The sequence below is a fragment of the Carassius gibelio genome, chromosome A7 (genome assembly GCF_023724105.1).
Source record: "Carassius gibelio isolate Cgi1373 ecotype wild population from Czech Republic chromosome A7, carGib1.2-hapl.c, whole genome shotgun sequence".
Classification (NCBI taxonomy): domain Eukaryota; kingdom Metazoa; phylum Chordata; class Actinopteri; order Cypriniformes; family Cyprinidae; genus Carassius; species Carassius gibelio.
This window is the reverse complement of record NC_068377.1, coordinates 40,703,445-40,721,930: the sequence shown is the minus strand read 5'-3', so window position 1 is coordinate 40,721,930 and position 18,486 is coordinate 40,703,445. Positions and strand designations below refer to the sequence as shown.

General features: G+C 38.1%; 1 protein-coding gene across 1 annotated transcript in view; it reads left to right on the top strand.

The window, feature by feature from the left end:
* The window catches only part of LOC128017570 (fucolectin-like), a 376,457-nt gene that overhangs the window by 343,635 nt on the left and 14,336 nt on the right, over positions 1-18,486 (top strand). The window lies entirely within an intron of this gene.

Sequence of the window (18,486 nt, the reverse complement as noted above, 5' to 3'; positions counted from 1 at the left end):
ATCTCAACAAAAACATGATTTGAAATATGTTCATTTTAGATATTTAGATTTTATGTAGTAAAGCTACATATTTTGAAAAGTTAAAGTTATAAGCATTAGTTTGTTAGTATGCCACACTCTAAGAAAAGTCTATAAAAATAGGGCAAAATGTACTGTGATAATATGAAAAAGATATAAATAAATAAAAATATTATATATGCATATATATATATATATATATATATATATATATATATATATATATATATATATATATATATATATATTCTTGTCTATATAAGTCTATTCTTGTGTTTACACCGGACGCGCCACGGCACTTTTCAAAAGCATCCAAGAAGCGGGTCTACGCGCCGCTTCGCTAAAGATAGGCATTTTTAGATGCTTTTTTAATAGGCTTTTTGATGCACGCCACTTCCGAACCGCACAGTATATACAAAATAGAATTTTAAAAAATCATGTCCATTTCAAAATAAACACCTCAATCGTATTTTACATTACTACATTCATGCTAGAAGGCCAGAAATAGATGACGACAGGTTCATCCTCAAATTTGAAAACCTCACAATATTATATGGCACCTTTTTACAAGGACAATAAAAAAAAAGGTGTTGTGGAGTTGTAGGAGTGGAATAAACAGAATTAAACAGGACAACCATTAACATTCCGCCAAACATGTTAGAACACACAAAAATCAAGAAAAACAATGTTGGATCATAGACTGTAGTGTTGGACAGGCAAATCACGTGGTCTCGTAAATCCTACCACTGCGCTTCTGATCCGCTTATGGTGTGAGATGGCATTGCGTGGAGGATGCAACAAAACTTCATCGGAGCCGTAACGTGACACTGACACATGCAGTGGAAATCGGGGGTAATGCTGCATTCACACCAAACGCGAATAGAGCGTCAAATTCACGTCTACCGCATTTAGTTTGAACATTTTGAATGCATTCTCACGTCTAGAGTGAAATAGAAAAGCAAGAGTTGAAAGCGAAATTGGTGCGCGACCGAAACAAAATCTGCTTCTTGTGGGTGGGTCAAGTGCTAGGCAGTTGTCTGCTTGCAAGATGGCTGATGTTGATCGAGAATTCTGGGCTTTTCCGCTTTTCCCCTCCGCTCTCGTTCATCTCTCTTTCTGAGGAAAACAAGGCAGCCATCTGCTTCCCGCTGTTCAGGACCCGATGCTGCTGAGGCACAGAAGAGAATGAGCTTGTGAGAATTTCAGGTGGATCTGTCTGAATGCTTTAGAGAGGGACTTTCCCTTTTGCACTCGTAATGGCAGCAGACGAGAGAGAGCATTGGAAGGATGATGTTATATCTTTAACACTTTCTGATACTGAGATTAGTGCTCTGCTGGGTTTTTACCCAGGAAAAGCAGGAGATATTTGAGGATGATGAAGAAGCTGAGACTGAGCCTTCTCAATTCTCCTGCTCTGCGTATGTAGAGCTGTAGGAGGGCTGTAGGAGGTTATGGCTCTTGCCACGGCAAGGTTGGACTTGCCATGAAACTGCGCTAACAAGGTGATGCCGTGAGGTTGCCTCGATGAGCGTTATCTTTCTGATCATAGCCCTCCAGCTCAGGTGAGCCTTCCATTTCTGCCTGATCTCCATACAGAGATCGAAAATAAATGAAAGTGGACGTTTTTTTCTTGCATCCATCGGTTTGGGCATAAGAGTTGTGCCGACATCGAGGCAATGTGCAAAAACAGCTATAAGAGGATGCCCCCTGTAGAAAGAACTTTCTTTCTGCGGGGGAGACATCCTCTCTTAATCTCCATCCTTGCATCTAAGCCCCTTCAAGAAATACATCTTGCTTAAATGGCAAGGCACAACAGCAGGTCAGGCTGTGGCTTTATTACAGATCAGACTGATCTGCTAAGAGACCTGGATAAAGGCGATTGCCTTTTTCCTGTCAGGTAGCCGAGCTGCGCCACACCATAGATCTTTCCATGCTACCAAGCAGGCCGCCTCTGCAATAGACTGGCAGGACTATGGCGGCAATGGTGGTTGTGGAGAGACATTTGTGGATGAACCTGGCAGACATTGGGAAAAAATAAAAGGCTTTCTTCTCGATGCTCAGGTTTTGCGTTCTGAAATTTTCTTTATTCAGAAGTTCAGGGGGATGAAGGCATGCTCTGGTTCTTTCAGAGCCTTCGTTGCACGAAGGTCCAGGTCTGAGCCCGAACAATATAGGGGTCCTGGCCTGTATCGATCTGAGTATCAAAGACTGGGACAGAAGGCTAATGTCGTGACTCACGCTTCTCCCCAACCTGCAGGCAGGGGTAAGCAGAACCTAAGTGTGGATGTGATCCAGACGAGGCAGCGTTCTCATCTGAATCAGAGCGATGCTGAGGTATCTACTCATTCCCTTTAGGGATTTTTAAACTTCTGCTTTTATCCTCCAATTTCTAATTCCCCTGTAACCACCTGATTGAGGTTAGGTGGAAACCCCTTGCAAAAAATGCTATGTTATGCTATGCTATGCTCCTATGCTGAACCTATAATGTTTTTGGCTGGTTCAATGTTCATAGCAACCACCTTACTGATGATCAGCACTAAAAGGAGGCGCACCTTGAGTGGGGCTCCAGCGCATAAGGGGGCGCGAGTATAATAACCCTTTCTGTATATACTTATATGTATTAAGTAATCGGTACTAATCTCTCCGTTCTGGTGTGACTTTGGCAACTCGCTATCTTTACATCCTTTTGAGGTCATGAATTTTCAGCATATTTTGCAGTCTTTCCTCACCTCTCTATATATCCTCAAAATAATATATATAACATATCAAGTGTTGAAAGTGAGACATTTTGAAATGTCATGCAAAATATTGGCTCATTTTAGATTTCATGAGAGCTACAGTTTCCCAAAAAGTTGGGGTAGGTAGCAATAAGTGGTCGGCAAAGTTAAATGTATATATAAGGAACAGCTGGAGGACTAATTTGCAACTTATTAGGTCAATTGGCAACATGATTGGGAATAAAAAAAGAGCTTCTCAGAGTGGTCTCTCAGAAGTCAAGATGGGCAGAGGATCACCAATTCCCCCAATGCTGCGGCAAAAAATTGTGGAGCAGTATTAGAAAGGAGTTTCTCAGAGAAAAAAATTAAAGAGTTTGAAGTTATCATTATCTAGAGTGCATAAAATCATCCAAAGATTCAGAGAATCTGGAACAATCTCTGTGTTTAAGGGTCAAGGCCGGAAAACCATACTGGATGCCCGTGATCTTTGGGCCCTTAGAAGGCACCTGCAGCACATACGGGAATGCTACTGTAATGGAAATCACAACATGGGCTCAGGAATACTTCCAGAAAACATTGTCGGTGAACAAAATCCACCGTGCCATTCGGCGTTGTGGGCTAAATCTCTATAGGTAAAAAATAAAGCCTATCTAAACATTATCCAGAAGCACAGGCATTTATTTTTGTTCAGCTCTTTTTGGAAAACTGGGATGCCATGCCATCCTGACTAAAGAGGACAAGGACAACCCAAGTTGTTAACAGTGCTCAGTTCAGAAGCCTGCATATCTGATGTTATGGGGTTGCATGAGTGTGCGTGGCATGGGCAGCATACACATCTGGAAAGGCACCATCAATGCTGAAAGGTATATCCAAGTTCAAGAACAACATACGCTCCCATCAAGATGTAGTCTCTTTCAGGGAAGACCTAGCATTTTCCAACATGACAATGCCAGACCACATACTGCATCAATTAAAACATCATGGCTGCATAGAAAAAGGATCCGGATACTGAAATGGCCAGCCTGCAGCCCAGATCTTTTACCCTTAGAAAACATTTGGCACATACTAAAGAGGAAGATGTGACAAAGAAGACCTAAGACAGTTGTGCAACTAGAAGCCTGTAATAGTCAAGAATGGGACAAAATTCCTATTCCTAAACTTGAGCAACTTGTCTGCTCAGGGGAGCTGCGAGTTCCTATGTTTAAGCTGTCTCTGATTTTTTTTTTCTCTCTTTACTTAAACTCTGGAATAACCTACCTAACATTGTTCGGGAGACAGACACACTCTTGCAGTTTAAATCTAGATTAAAGACCCATCTCTTTAATCTGGTTTACACATAACATACTAATATGCTTTTAATATCCAAATCCGTTAAAGGATTTTTAGACCGCATTAATTTGGTAAACTGGAATCGGGAGCACTTCCCATACCACCCAATGTACCTGCTACATCATTAGAAGAATGGGATCTACGCTCATATTAGTCTGTTTCTCTCTTATTCCGAGGTCACTGTAGCCACCAGATCCAGTCTGTATCCAGATCAGAGGGTCACTGCAGTCACCCGGATCCAGTAGGTATCCAGACCAGATGGTGGATCAGCACCTAGAAAGGACCTCTACTGCCCTGAAAGACAGCGGAGACCAGGACAACTAGAGCCCCAGATACAGATCCCCTGTAAAGACCTTGTCTCAGAGGACCACCAGGACAAGACCACTGGAAACAGATGATTCTTCTGCACATTCTGACTTTGCTGCAGCCTGGAATTGAACTACTGGTTCCGTCTGGTCAGAGGCGAACTGACCCCCAACTGAGCCTGGTTTCTCCCAAGGTTTTTTTCTCCATTCTGTCACCGATGGAGTTTCGGTTCCTTGCCGCTGTCGCCTCTGGCTTGCTTAGTTGGGGTCACTTCATCTACAGCGATATCGTTGACTTGATTGCAAATAAATGCACAGACACTATTTAAACTGAACAGAGATGACATCACTGAATTCAATGATGAACTGCCTTTAACTATCATTTTGCATTATTGACACACTGTTTTCCAAGTTAATGTTGTTCAGTTGCTTTGACGCAATGTATTTTGTTTAAAGAGCTATATAAATAAAGGTGACTTGACTTTACTTAAGTAAGGATCTGTACTCGGCCTGAACTATTCCCTAACTTTCTATCCCCCACGATTTTGATGTTTAGGACTATTTTTCTCCTCCGCTCTCTTCCACTTATGCTCTGTTCTGCATTTGTGGTGTGGAGAGGGTCTCTTTTCTGACTCATATCGCCTGTTTGGTTTCCTCTCACAGCCTGTCCTCCTAGGCTGCTCTTTAGGTCGCAGTGATTTGGCATTTGATTTTTCTTTATCTGCCTGAATTAGTTTAGTTTTCCGATCAAACCGAATCAGAGCCCACTCTAGTTCTTCTTGAGATGTTTCTGGGCCATGAAGGAGAAATTCCTTAGCTCCCACAAGTACATTTCTTTTTAATTCCCTAAGAAATTTGTTACAAAATCCCTTCAACACTTCTCTTTGCACCCCCTGGCATGCCGCTAGGGCACCTAACTTTACCAGAGTGCTTTCAGATTGCTCCTGAGGCTGCAGCTGGAGATTGGGTGTTACCGGCCTCCACTGACCTGGTGTACCTAGTCACAGTCACTCAAAATGTCTATTTAATGCATTCACTTCGATCGGTGCTGCGGTCGGCTCCAAATCCTTACTTTCATTTAAAGATGAAGTTCAGGGGCTTAATCTTTAAAATGTAACCTCCTAGGCAACTGCACCCTTCTGACAGGGGTTGGGGTTACATTCCTGCCTGTTCCTTCTATAACAAACACTTTTGTAATCGGAAACTTCTTCTTTCTCATCTTCAGTTTCAGCTTCTGCTGCCGCGTCCGAATAATATTCTTGAAACAACTCTTCACCTACATCACTTTTCATTATACTTTTAAGCACAGCCTTATTTGTCAGATCTTTCTGATGCCAAAATGGCTCGCACATTGCACTGTGTTAACGAGGTGTCTGCCAAAATTTGGGCAGTGTCTCCCCCATTAAAAAAGCTCCAGATCTGCCCACAGGTTATTCCCTGGACATACTGACGATCCCATTGGGCAGTTCAGTCTAAACTCATCTGCCTTTTTCTGCTCTTGGCACGTGTGGGTCTATAATATCCCTCACTTAAATGGAAGGTCTCAAACTTAGTAATTACATAAGGATTTTCTTCTAGGTCCCTCTTTACTCTAGAGGTTTTCGTTCGCTTTAATTCTGGCCACCTGGTATCTGAATCCTTATCTGTAAATTCAGTCTCAATTTGAATTGGTTGCTCTCTATTGGCTTCCTGGCCTGACCCCCCTTTTCCTGCTTTTCTGTCTGCATTTACTCCTGCAGCTATATTTCTGTTGATTCTAGCACAGTTGATATATGTCTCATCTGGATGACAAGTCATCCATACCTTTGGGCATTCAATTCTCTCTACTTTCCTGAGTAGCGTGTTTACGGTACCTACTCCTATTTTCACCTGATCGAATCCAAATTCGCCCCCTTATATTATTGGCAGGGCTACGGTCTGGTATCCATTATCCTCACACATTGTACTTTTTTTTTCACCTCACTAATCCTACGATACTCGTTTTACGAAACGAGTTTGTTATATTTTCTTTAAGGTATTTTTAAGCCAGACTGTCCATTCTACATACGTCTCTCTGGGCTGTCACTATATCCACAGATCCCTCTGGACTTTTACTGTGTTCACTTTAAACCCCTCTGGGCTATTACTATCCACACCAGTCCCTCTAGACCGTCCGTGTTATCACTTAAGCCCCTCTGGGCTGTCACTCTCCACACTTGTCTATCTAGACTGTTAGTGTGCTAACTTGTGCCCGCTCTAGGCTATCACTGTGGATTCCTCTCTGATGCCACACCTGCTCAGCTGGGTTGAGCATCTTAAGGCTTATAGGTATATTCAGTTACAGAAGAAGCTACTTTTATAGCTCTTACATACAATATATAACATACAACTTGGTTGCAAAATGAATCAACTTCCTATTTCCATCTTCTGCACAGCTTAGCACATAACATCTTCAAACCAGAAAAAAAATAACACCTAAAGCTACGGGGGTATAATAGGTGTGAGTAAAAAGAAAATACATCTGGAATTATCTTCTTTTACCTGGAATTTTAAGTTGTAATGATTCTAAGTCATCTGTTAATGTTTGCAGCTCCAGACTGATCCTATTATAGTCAGACATTTCTTTTATCAATTTCATTATTCTCTTATTCAAAGTTTCCTGTTTCCAAATCAATTTTATTACAGTTCTCAATTTGAAGTCCATATGGTGCTGATGTTCCAAGTTTCTTCATTGTTCGCCAACACCTTCTTTCACTGGCTTTTTGTTTTTCTGATTTCTTTAACTTGAAGCCCTTGGGTGATAAGTTCATCACAGAGATATATAAATCAGCCCAGTGGGGAATTGATCTGAAACTACATATCTGCCTCCTTAATGGGAAACATTACAATACACACATCAAAGATGTGGCACGGTGCTGCACTTCTCATCTAGTCTCTGACCCCTTTACTCTCACACCTAGATGTGCACTGAATGCACTGAAATTTGGCACCGATTGATTTCTTGTGAATCAGTAGTCAGTAGTACCAATTTAACTCGGTCGGTGCTCTTAAAAATACAGAGTTTGGTACTCAGTCCTTGTTGTATATGGAATTACATTTGGTTCAATAAAAATGAACGCAACTTTATAAAACTGAATGTAACTTTTTCAGAAACTATCAAAAATATGCCATTACAAAAGAAGAAAAACATAATGAAAAAAAAAATAACTCAGTCACACAAATTTAACATGCTCTTCAAACATGCGTCATTATTTGTTAATGTTTTTCAAAGATTTGTTTTTCCTAATCGTAGATTCTGAATGCATTGCCACAGATTTCGCTTATGCTTTGCAGTTTTTCATTTGGTGTTTTGACACAAACCTCTCATGGGGACGGGCTTAACAGTGATCTACTCTGATTGGATGGTGAGCTTTTGATGGACAGGTGCTCTCTGACCATGAAGTACAGATGTCCCTCAGTGGTGTGCATATTTGTAAGTTCTCAAGGTGATTAAATCTGGTCTCTACCCCAAAAATTATTTTTTACAGACAAAGTGAAAGAAATTTATTTTAAGCTCATACACAGGTTCTACCCTATAAAGAAGTTTATACAAATAATTAAATCTGACCTTGATTTTAACATGCTCTTTTTGTTAGAGTTCTGAGAAAAACTGTACACTTATTTTGTACACTCAGAAACCTTGGGATAATATTATTGTGTTTGTCAAGTTTAAGATTTTGCCAGGCTTCTCAGCACATATGAAAAACATTATATTTGGGTATTATGACCCTACAAACGAAAACATCAGTTTTGTTATTAATTTACATTTTTTCCTAAACAAATTTCACATTAACAAATGCAAATCCTCCAACTGCAAACCTGTCTACTCTGTTCTCCTAAAAGAAATGGAAAACTATTTGAATGTAATCTCAGCATCTACTAATAAGAAAGCTATAAGGACTGTTAGAATTTGTTCTGCTTTTGATCTCCATGTGTAATTTTGTTTAGATTTTGGCCCTCTTTTCTTTAGTTCTATTTTATTCTTTTTTTTTTTTTGGTTGATATTATGTGATGTATGTTTAAACTTTTGTATGTTTTTGTTCTCTGCATTAATAAAAAAAAAAAAAGAAAAAAAAAAGCTATTGCTGTGATTTGTATGCAATACGTTGTGCCTTGTATTAATAAATATGTAAATAATATTTGACCTTTGATCGTCTCAGTCTGAAAACATGAGCTCTCAGGAGACACGGAGTGGCATAGTCTACTTCCTCCGCTTGTCTTTCAAGGCAGCTTGAAGTAAGCTTGTGTTACTGAAGTAACATCGATACAAGTTTTTCATGTTACAGTGTGCTACAGTTTGTTGCAGGTTATTATTGTCATTCAGTAACACAAGCTTACTTCAAGCTGCCTTGAAGGACAAGAGCTCATCTTTACAGATGGAGACGATCAAAGTTCAAATATTATTTACATATTTAGTAATACAAATCACAGCGAGAGCTTTCCAATATGTGCGCCTCTGAGTGGCGTCTGTACTTCCTGGTCAGAGAGCACCTGTCCATCAAAAGCTCACTGTCTGGTCAGAGTAGATCACTGTTAAGCCCGCCCCCACGAGAAGTTTGTGTCAAAACACCAAACGAAAAACTGCAAAGCTTAAGTGAAATCTGTGGCAATGCATTCAGAATCCACAATTAGAGAAAACAAATCTTTGAAATCTTTCGAATCTTTTTTATTTAATAACAAATGTTATATTTGTCAGAATTCCATTTTATCGGTTACATTTAATTAAACATCTTATTAACTGAAAAAAAAGAATAAACTTATACAATTCAACAAAAAAGTTATAAATTTAGCAAAAATCACATACCTCACAAAAAGTTTATTAATCCTTGATTTATATGTTCATAAAGTAAGATATAGTAAAACTGAGTAACATTTATGATGTTTCTCCCACAGCCAAGAAGCAGGTGACCCGAGTGCAGGTGAAAGCTGCTGAGAATGTGGATGAAGCTGAACTGAAGGCGCTCGTCTTAAACAAGGTGGATTTTATAATACTCATCTGACTAAATCCGCTGGTAAAACATACAGCAAACAAAAAAATATATATATATCAGGTTAGTTTTGATATCAGTATAAAAAATTTGATTAAAGAAAATCAGATCAGATTTCCCCACCAGTGTGAACAAAGCGTGAACTTCTGGAAGTTCTTTTATGTAAAGAGAAAACACAATGCTTGGTGTTTGGAATTTTAACATTTTCTGATCTTTCTGTAAGATGATTATTTTGAGTTGAAATGCCTCAATCTTGTCTGAATTGGATTTATCCACTGAGTAACTGAAGACTGTTTCTGTGTTTAGTTAAATCAGACGCTGAGCGATCAGGACATCATACTGACATGGAGGACACAACCCAACGGGAAAGTCTTCCAGAAAAACAGGACTGTACTGAAACAATCACCTGTTTGTTCTTCTTTTAAATAAAATTTTATTTAATGCAATTAATTGTTAGTTACAGATATCTGCATTATTGCATTATACTATTACATTAGACTAAAAATGTATTAGTAATTAGTAATTTTACACATTAATTTTGCATTTATTCATTTAGTTGATAGATATGTACACCTAAATATGAGTGAAAAAATGGTAGGATGTTTTAGCATTGTAGTTTAACTGCCACTTTTACTTTCTTTAAATGGATACTCCACCCCAAGAGGAAAGTCAAATTTTGTCATTAATCACTTACCCCCATGTCGTTCCAAACCCGTAAAAGATCCTTTTGTGTAAGGCACAATTTAAGATATTTTGAATGCAAACCTGGAGGCCTGTGACTGTCCCATAGACTGCCAAATAAATAACACTGTCAAGGTCCATAAAAAGGTAAAAAAGTCATCTTCAGAATACCCCAACTGCCATCAGATGTGCAATAGGGTTTATATGAAGTGAAGGGAGCACTTTTTGTATGCAAAGAAAACAAATCACTTTTTTCAATAATTGGTGTCGACGGTCTCCTCTGTTTCACTCCATATCACCTTATGCTGTGTATGCTCTTCGATGTCATCTGTGCCAGAAGAATGCAATGTATTATTTTAAATCAAAGCTAAATTTGCAGATGACACAGTAGAGCATACACAGCATACGGTGATATGGAGAGACACAGAGGAGTCATCTTTTCATCCAAAATATTTTAAATTGTGTTCCGAAGACAAATGGAGGTTTTTATGGGTTTGGAATGACATAGGGGTAATTGATTAAAGACACAATTATAATTTTGGGTTGAAGTATTCCAATAAGAATAGATAAAGGCCTTTTGGGAGGATTAAAAAAATGCATCAAATGTTCTCACAAATGTATTTTACAAAAGCATAAAACAAAAAGCACCAGCCTATTAAGCACTTAAAGAGGTCATGACATGAGAAATTAAATTTGCCTTGATCGTTTGTACCATTAAAGAGTTTTTAACCATTATTTTTATACAGTTTTCTTTTTTTAGGTCCACTTATGACGTTTGTGTGGTTTTTACATTCAAAAACATCCAAGTCATTAAACAATGGGCTACATTCTACATTGGTTTTGACGGCGGCTCGAGAAATACTCTGTTTATTTGAGCATTCGGCATTGAAGACGTGGAAGTAAATACCCACAGCTGTGATTGGATAACACCTGTGAACCAATTTATTAATGAGCTATAAACGATTGTAACCTATAAGAGCGAACGTTATTGTAAAGTAAACACATGAGAACCATTTATTAATGAGCTATAAATGTTAGTTACCTGTGAAAACTAACCTTATTGTAAAGTGATCACATGAGAACCATTTATTGATGAGCTATAAACGTTAATAACCCGTGAAAGTGAACCTTAATGCAAAGTGAACATCCACAAGATCACCGGTTTATTTTTTTGTACGTTAACAAATGAATTCAACTAACAAAGTCATAACACATACAGTATAAACGCTTGAAAAAATGTTCAGAGTTAGCTGAGCAGTAAAAATAATAAACACACAGTTAGAGCACACTCAAGAGCACAATGGAACAGTCCAAATAAAGTGACTACATCTTTGAAAACGTGACTTTACTTCTGATGCTCTCTAGTGCCATTTACAGCAGGCTTCGGTGAAGTGATCCTGAAAGAATTTAATAAAAATGCATTAAATTCAATGAAAATTATTTGTATATGTCAATCAATCAACCAATAAATCAACATTTATTTGTATAGCACTTTCAACACCATAACAATGGACCAAAGTGCTTTACATGGTACAAATCATTATATAAGTCATAAAAAGTATAATCATAAAACACAAAGTAACAAAAAAAAAAATAGCATAAACAGTAACTCGGGAAAACATACCAATCTTACAGCAAAAGTCTTCAATTGTCCTTTAAAACTACCCAAAGAGAGAGCTGATTTCAAAGACAACGGTAGCTTGTTCCATAACACAGGAGCTGCCACGGAGAATGCACGATCTCCATCCCTCCTCAGCCGTGTTCACGGAACAGACAACAACAAGTTTTGTATGGGCTTAACACAGCTTTGATGTAGTCAGGAGCCTGTTGATGAAGGCCTTATACTGTTCACAATGATCAGGACCTTATCTTCTATTCTGTATAACACAGAAAGCCAGTGTAAAAAAAAATAACACAGGTGTTATATGTGATCCCTCTTTTTAGTGCCAGTTAAAAGCCAAGCAGCAGCATTTTGAACATACTGAATGCGAGCTATTCAACCCTAGGTATAGGGCATTAGAATACAGTAGAAATAAAAGCATGAACAACAGATTCTAAATCTTTTCTGGAAAGAAAAGATTTCAGCTTACACAACGTCCTTAACTGATAAATGGGTGATTTCATGACAGCATTTACATTTTTACATTTTATTAATTTAGCAGACACTTTTATCCAAAGCGACTTACAGATGAAGACAGTGGAAGCAATCAAAAACAACAAAAAAATAGAATACAAAAAGATTATGAAGGTAGCTAGATTTCTTTAAGAATAGAATTAGAATAGTGAGTGTTACAGTTAGAGAGTCAAATAAAGATGGAAGAGATGTGTTTTAAGCCGATTCTTGAAGATGGCTAAGGACTCAGCTGCTGGGATTGAGTTGGGGAGGTCATTCCACCAGGAGGGAACATTTAATTTAAAAGTCTGTAAAAGTGACTTTGTGCTTATTTGGGATGGCACAATCAAGCGATGTTCACTTGCAGAACGCAAGCTTCTAGAGGACACATAAGTCTGAAGTAACAAATTGAGGTAAATGGGTGCAGAGCCAGTGGTAGTTTTGTAGGCAAACATCAATGCCTTGAATTTTATGCGAGCAGCTATTGGAAGCCAGTGCAAATTAATAAACAGAGGTGTGACGTGTATTCTTTTTGGCTTATTAAAAATTAATCTTGCTGCCACGTTCTGAATTAATTGTAAAGGTTTGATAGAACTGGCTGGAAGACCTGCCAAGAGGGCATTGCAATAGTTCAGCCTGGACAGAACAAGAGCTTGAACAAGGAGTTGTGCAGCATGTTCCGAAAAGAAAAGGCCTGATCTTCTTGATGTTGAATAAAGCAAATCTGGAGGATTGGACAGTTTTAGCAATGTGGTCTGAGAAAGTCAGCTGATCATCAATCATAACTCCAAGGCTTCTAGCTGTTTTTGAAGGAGTTATGGTTGAAGTGCCTAACTTGATGGTGAAATTGTGATGGAACGATGGGTTTGCTGGAATCACAAGCAGTTCTGTCTTTGCAAGGTTGAGTTGAAGGTGATGGTCCATCATCCAGGAAGAAATGTCTTTTAGACAAGCTGAGATGCGAATAGCTACCGTCGGATCATCAGGATGGAATGAGAGGTAGAGTTGAGTGTCATCAGCATAGCAGTGGTATGAAAAGCCATGTTTCTGAATGACAGAACCTAATGATGCCATGTAGACAGAGAAGAGAAGTGGTCCAAGAACTGAGCCCTGAGGCACCCCAGTAGTTAGATGTTGTGACTTGGACACCTCACCTCTCCAAGATACTTTGAAGGACCTATCTGATAGGTAAGACTCAAACCATTGAAGTGTGGTTCCTGAGATGCCCTTTGCCAGTAGGGTTGATAGAGGAGGATCTGGTGATTAACCGTGTCAAAAACAGCGGACAGCTCAAGCAGGATAAGTACTGAAGATTTGGATTCTGCTCTTGCCAGTCTTAGAGCTTCAACAACTGAGAGCAAGGCCGTCTCAGTTGAATGTCCACTTCTGAAGCCAGATTGGTTGCTGTCAAGGAGACTGTTGTGTATGAGAAATGTAGAGACTTGTTGAATACAGCTCTTTCAAGTGTTTTTGCAATGAAAGGAAGAAGATAAATTGGTCTGTAGTTCTCTAAAAGAGATGGGTTGAGGTTGGGTTTCTTAAGTAGTGGAGTTATACGTGCCTGTCTAAACTGCAACTTAAGAAAACACCAGCAAATTTAAAAAAACACCAGCAAATGAACAAAACATCTTCATCAGTTTGATAACACAAATGTTGCAAACCCACCCAACACATGCACATTAAGAAAAAATATATGAAGCATTGCAAATTAATTTTCATTAACATTGAAATTATTTTTAGCTGAGGATATTAAAGTTAACCATCTTAAGTAACGTTTAACATTTAATCATGTAATTAATCAGCTTATTTAGGCTAATAATATAAAACAAATATAAAGGAATCATGCAATAAGGGTGTAAAAAAAAACAAAAAAACAGCTCCACTGACCAGTAGCCACTGCACGATAAGCAAATCCCAGCTGGCTCCCACACTTTTTGGCGTCTCCTTGAAACATTTCCATTGTGGTCAGTGCTATTTGCAGCGCATTTGTTAATTTGCATGTGTTGTGAAGGATTTGCAGCACGTTTTGTTATATGCATGTTTTGTGAGATTTTGCATCGCACTTCGTTATATGCATGTGTTTTGAGGATTTGCAGCGTTTCTAAATGTGCATGTGTTGTGATGATTTGCAGCGCGTTTCGTTACATGCATGTGTTGTGAGGATTTGCAACACTTGTGTTGTCAAACTGATGAAGGTTTTTATTTTTTTCAATTTGCATGTGTTTTCTTAATTGCAGCGCATTGAGCCCTCTCGGCCATCGTAAGGTTTAGAGGGGTATGCAGCAAAATATTTTGGCACCTCTAAGTAAATAATTGTGCCGGACATCATCATGTATGTGCTTGAAACAATAAATGTTTATTTTAAAGTATATCAGACAGCCACTGTAAGCCTACCATAATTATATGGTATTTACTCTATGTACACATACATATTTCTTTATTATTATTTTTTTTTTAGAGGTCTTGAGGTCTAGCATTAGTTTTTTAGGTACATAAATTGAATAAAGTAATCAAATGTAAAACAGCATTGCATATTTGACTGTATAAATCAAAGATTGTTCTTTATTAACGTTTTTTTTTTTTTTCTTTTTTTTCTTTCTTCAATTAAGAGCAGTGAGTGATTTCTTTGTTGTTGCTGTTCGATTAATATAAAGACTGTCACTTTAAGAGAATGCACTGATCCAGTAAGTTTTTTAATGTCTGGGATTCCATCAACAAAAACACATATTAGCTAAACCCTGTTTGTTTTACGCATTATTTATAGCAAACCATATAAGGGTGCTTGTCAGATTTAAGTTGAACAGCGGTCCCAGCACGTGTCGAACCATGGAGGCCCACCCACTCGCGAGCTTACACATGTGTAAATTCCATGATGGAATATAATGAGGACACCGGCACCTGTTAGTCCTCTAAAAATTATATAACTTTTTTTATATATAACTTTTAATATAAATGTATATAACTTTTATATATAAAATACAGAAATGCAGCACATTAATAACTACTGTCATATTATCATGGTCCAGGGGTCTGTGCATTCATCTTGTGTCTCTGTTTGGTGTGTGTGCACGCCTAGTAACCGCAGCTGGCGGTATAATCAGAGCATCCCAGCTCCAGCCTGTTTGCCCTGCACATATATTGGCTGGCATTTTGAGGTTGTGTAGTTGGTTCATTAATTCTTGTCCTGTGTCTTTTGTCAGCTGTTGTTCCAGATCTCGTCCAGTCTGTTTTCGATTATTTCCACACTAACCTTGTACTCACTGGCAGTGGGTTGGAGATTCAATCCTTATTAAGCGTGTGTGGACTGATGTCTAGCAGCAAAACTCGCATGGAGCACCAGGAGGAATAAATGATGGCCACGCCCACGGGTCATACTACAGTATTCAGCCCTTGTTGTTCATGTTTGTGAGCTTACTACCCAGTTTCAGCGGTTGAAGGTGGAGACCGCTTCAGCTCAGGACACATTACCCCCAGAATCCTATTTTACTGTGTGCCATAAGCACTTTTCCTGATTATTGATTTAATGTTCAGTAGTTATGTTTTTCTAAGTATAAATATATAAAATGACATAAGTGAATTGGACCACATTTCACATTTTTGTTTTCCACAATCAGTTGTATTCTTTCAGGATAAATCATAACATATATATGGTCTATCACAATCTAAAATAGAATCCACATTCTCCAGCTTTATATCATTTCATTAATGTGCATTCTGTATTGTTATACTGATACAGAGCATCTGTTTGGTCACAAGCTGCGTGTTAATCCGCTAGCTGCAGCTGCTATATGACCTTTAGAGCATCAAACAAACAAATATAGGTTTATCCACACAGCACTGTAATTATCCATGTGTATTTACTGTATATTTAATGACATGCATTGTGTACTCTACTTTTCTGTCAGTAAACAGTTTATCAGATTGTTAGCAGTGCTTTCACATTTCAAAATACAGATTCAAAGATAAAAAAGACACTAACATGCTTATAGCCTCACCAGATGCGTGTTCATTCTTTTCCATGGTGCCACTAAACTTACTTCATCATCCATAACTTGTAATATGATTATTATAAATAGATTTTCTCTGAGCTGCATATGTGAAAGCCTTTTCCTCGAGAACAGATCTACAGAACATAAGACATAAACACCGGGAAGGCATTTAAAATGAAGAGCGGGGGAGAAGTCGGTCTCTTTTTCCTGATGCGCATCTGGCTTCAGCTCAGCAAACCCACCTCGTCGTTTTGGCTTGCTCATTCTGTGCTTTTTCTAGGTCTTCCAATCGACCCCCCGCAGGACTCTGTCAGCCATTGTTTGTTCCTTCGAGCCTGGTCCCACAAAAAAGGGCAACTACAAAAAAGAAAATTAATCTTAATACACACGTAATACAAATAAGCACTGGGCAAGTCACCACAATAAAATATAGTAACAATAGTCTTGCTAGTCCTGCAACACAAAAGCTTATTGTAAGTACCTTGAATTGAGCATTTACTTCAATAAATTCTTTAATCCAATCAAATACCTTTAAAATAACTGGATCTATAAAAGAGGAATTAAAACCAACTTGATGGCTCTCCTTTAAGAGACCTAGAAAACAAATCTCCATGCAAACCACCATCTTCAAAATGTTATAAGACAAACTCAATTCTTAGTGCCTTTGATTATTCACTCACATCATTAATTAATTCTGAAGACTGTGTTGCCAAGCCAATCACCAGTGATACAAGCGGGATTCTGAAACAAAATAACACCACTTTTCTTTACACCACTTGGTTCACTACGTCATCAGTTAGGAACCTAGGTGTGCTATTTGATCGCAATCTTTCCTTAGAAAGCCACGTTTCTAGCATTTGTGAAATTGCATTTTTCCATCTCAAAAATATATCTAAATCACGTTTATTACATGCAGAGTTTTTAGGTCCTATAATTAACACCTCATGTGTAGGATTTGTGCATTATGTGACTATTTACACTCTATGGAATATAGATGCATCCCACAATGCAATGCACTCATCCTGACCTTCCAATTCCAATGAGAAGGACGGTGTAAACCGCAAGTCATTTTGATAATTTTCTTAATCTCCTTAACTCACTATTTGATCAGACTTCCAAATGCAAAGACATTTTAACACAATTAAGAGATGTAATCTCATTGGTTGGCACTCACCTATTAATGTCTGTATTGATTTCAGCAAATCTCAGACAATGTGATTAACTTTCATTAACCCAGTAGCTTTTCAATTTTTTGTGTATTTTATATTGTTTGTAGTATTTTTTTATCTGAACAGTATTGTTTATATATTTTTTTCCACAGCCACCAGTCAGTGATCAAAAGTGTCTTAAAGCCCTACCACCTGTTCTGTTAAAATGACAAATATGCATTCACAAACATGGTGACTAGGAATGCACTGGTATCGGTATGTAAGTAAAATTATGCCATATTTCTTTGAAACAAAAAAAAGCATGTTGGTACAGTAAATGTTCTAGTAATAAATGGAAAACAAATTATATTGGTCCTACCAAATTTATTTATTTGTTTTTTTGGCTGATCCAAAAAAACGATCTGATCCGAGATTAAAATTCGTAATGTGATCCGTTGAACCACTAGAATTCAGTCAATTCAGAATTGAATCAGTGAGCGCGCGCACTGAACAAAAACTCCAGCTTTTCAGCATTGACTCATCCGAACAATTCTGATTGGTCATTGCATTCATAAACATTGCATTCATTATATGCTCAGATAATGCTGCATTCAACACTTTTTATTTAATTTTCACTTTATTCACAAAATTGTTTGTAACAAAAAAAAAAAAGTCTAATATTGTATAATGTCAAAAAACAAGCCACTAAGACTGATGTGCTCATTAATTTCCATCCATCCATTCTCCAACCTTCTGTCCTCTGAAGGGTCAAAATTGTTTTTAAATATTACTTTCTTAGATCAGGATTTGTAATTGTTCTGTGACACACACACACACACACACACACACACACACACACACACACACACACACACACACATATATATACATATATAAGTGTGCAAGCGTCTTAGGCCATTAGTATTTTCACCAACAAAAAAACAGCATTCCTTTTGCCATTAATTAATTGTCATAATACGGTGAAATTTTTGTATACACAAGGAGTCTGACAGCAGTCAGTGCTCCACGGAGAGGTCAGATCTCATCATCATCAGTCTGTCTGGAATGACATGAAGAAACTGAAGAAACGGAGACAGACTAAATCCAGAAAAAACTGTGGCAACATCTCCAAGACACTTCAAGAAATCGACCTGCACTCATAAGACCATTGAAAGGTATG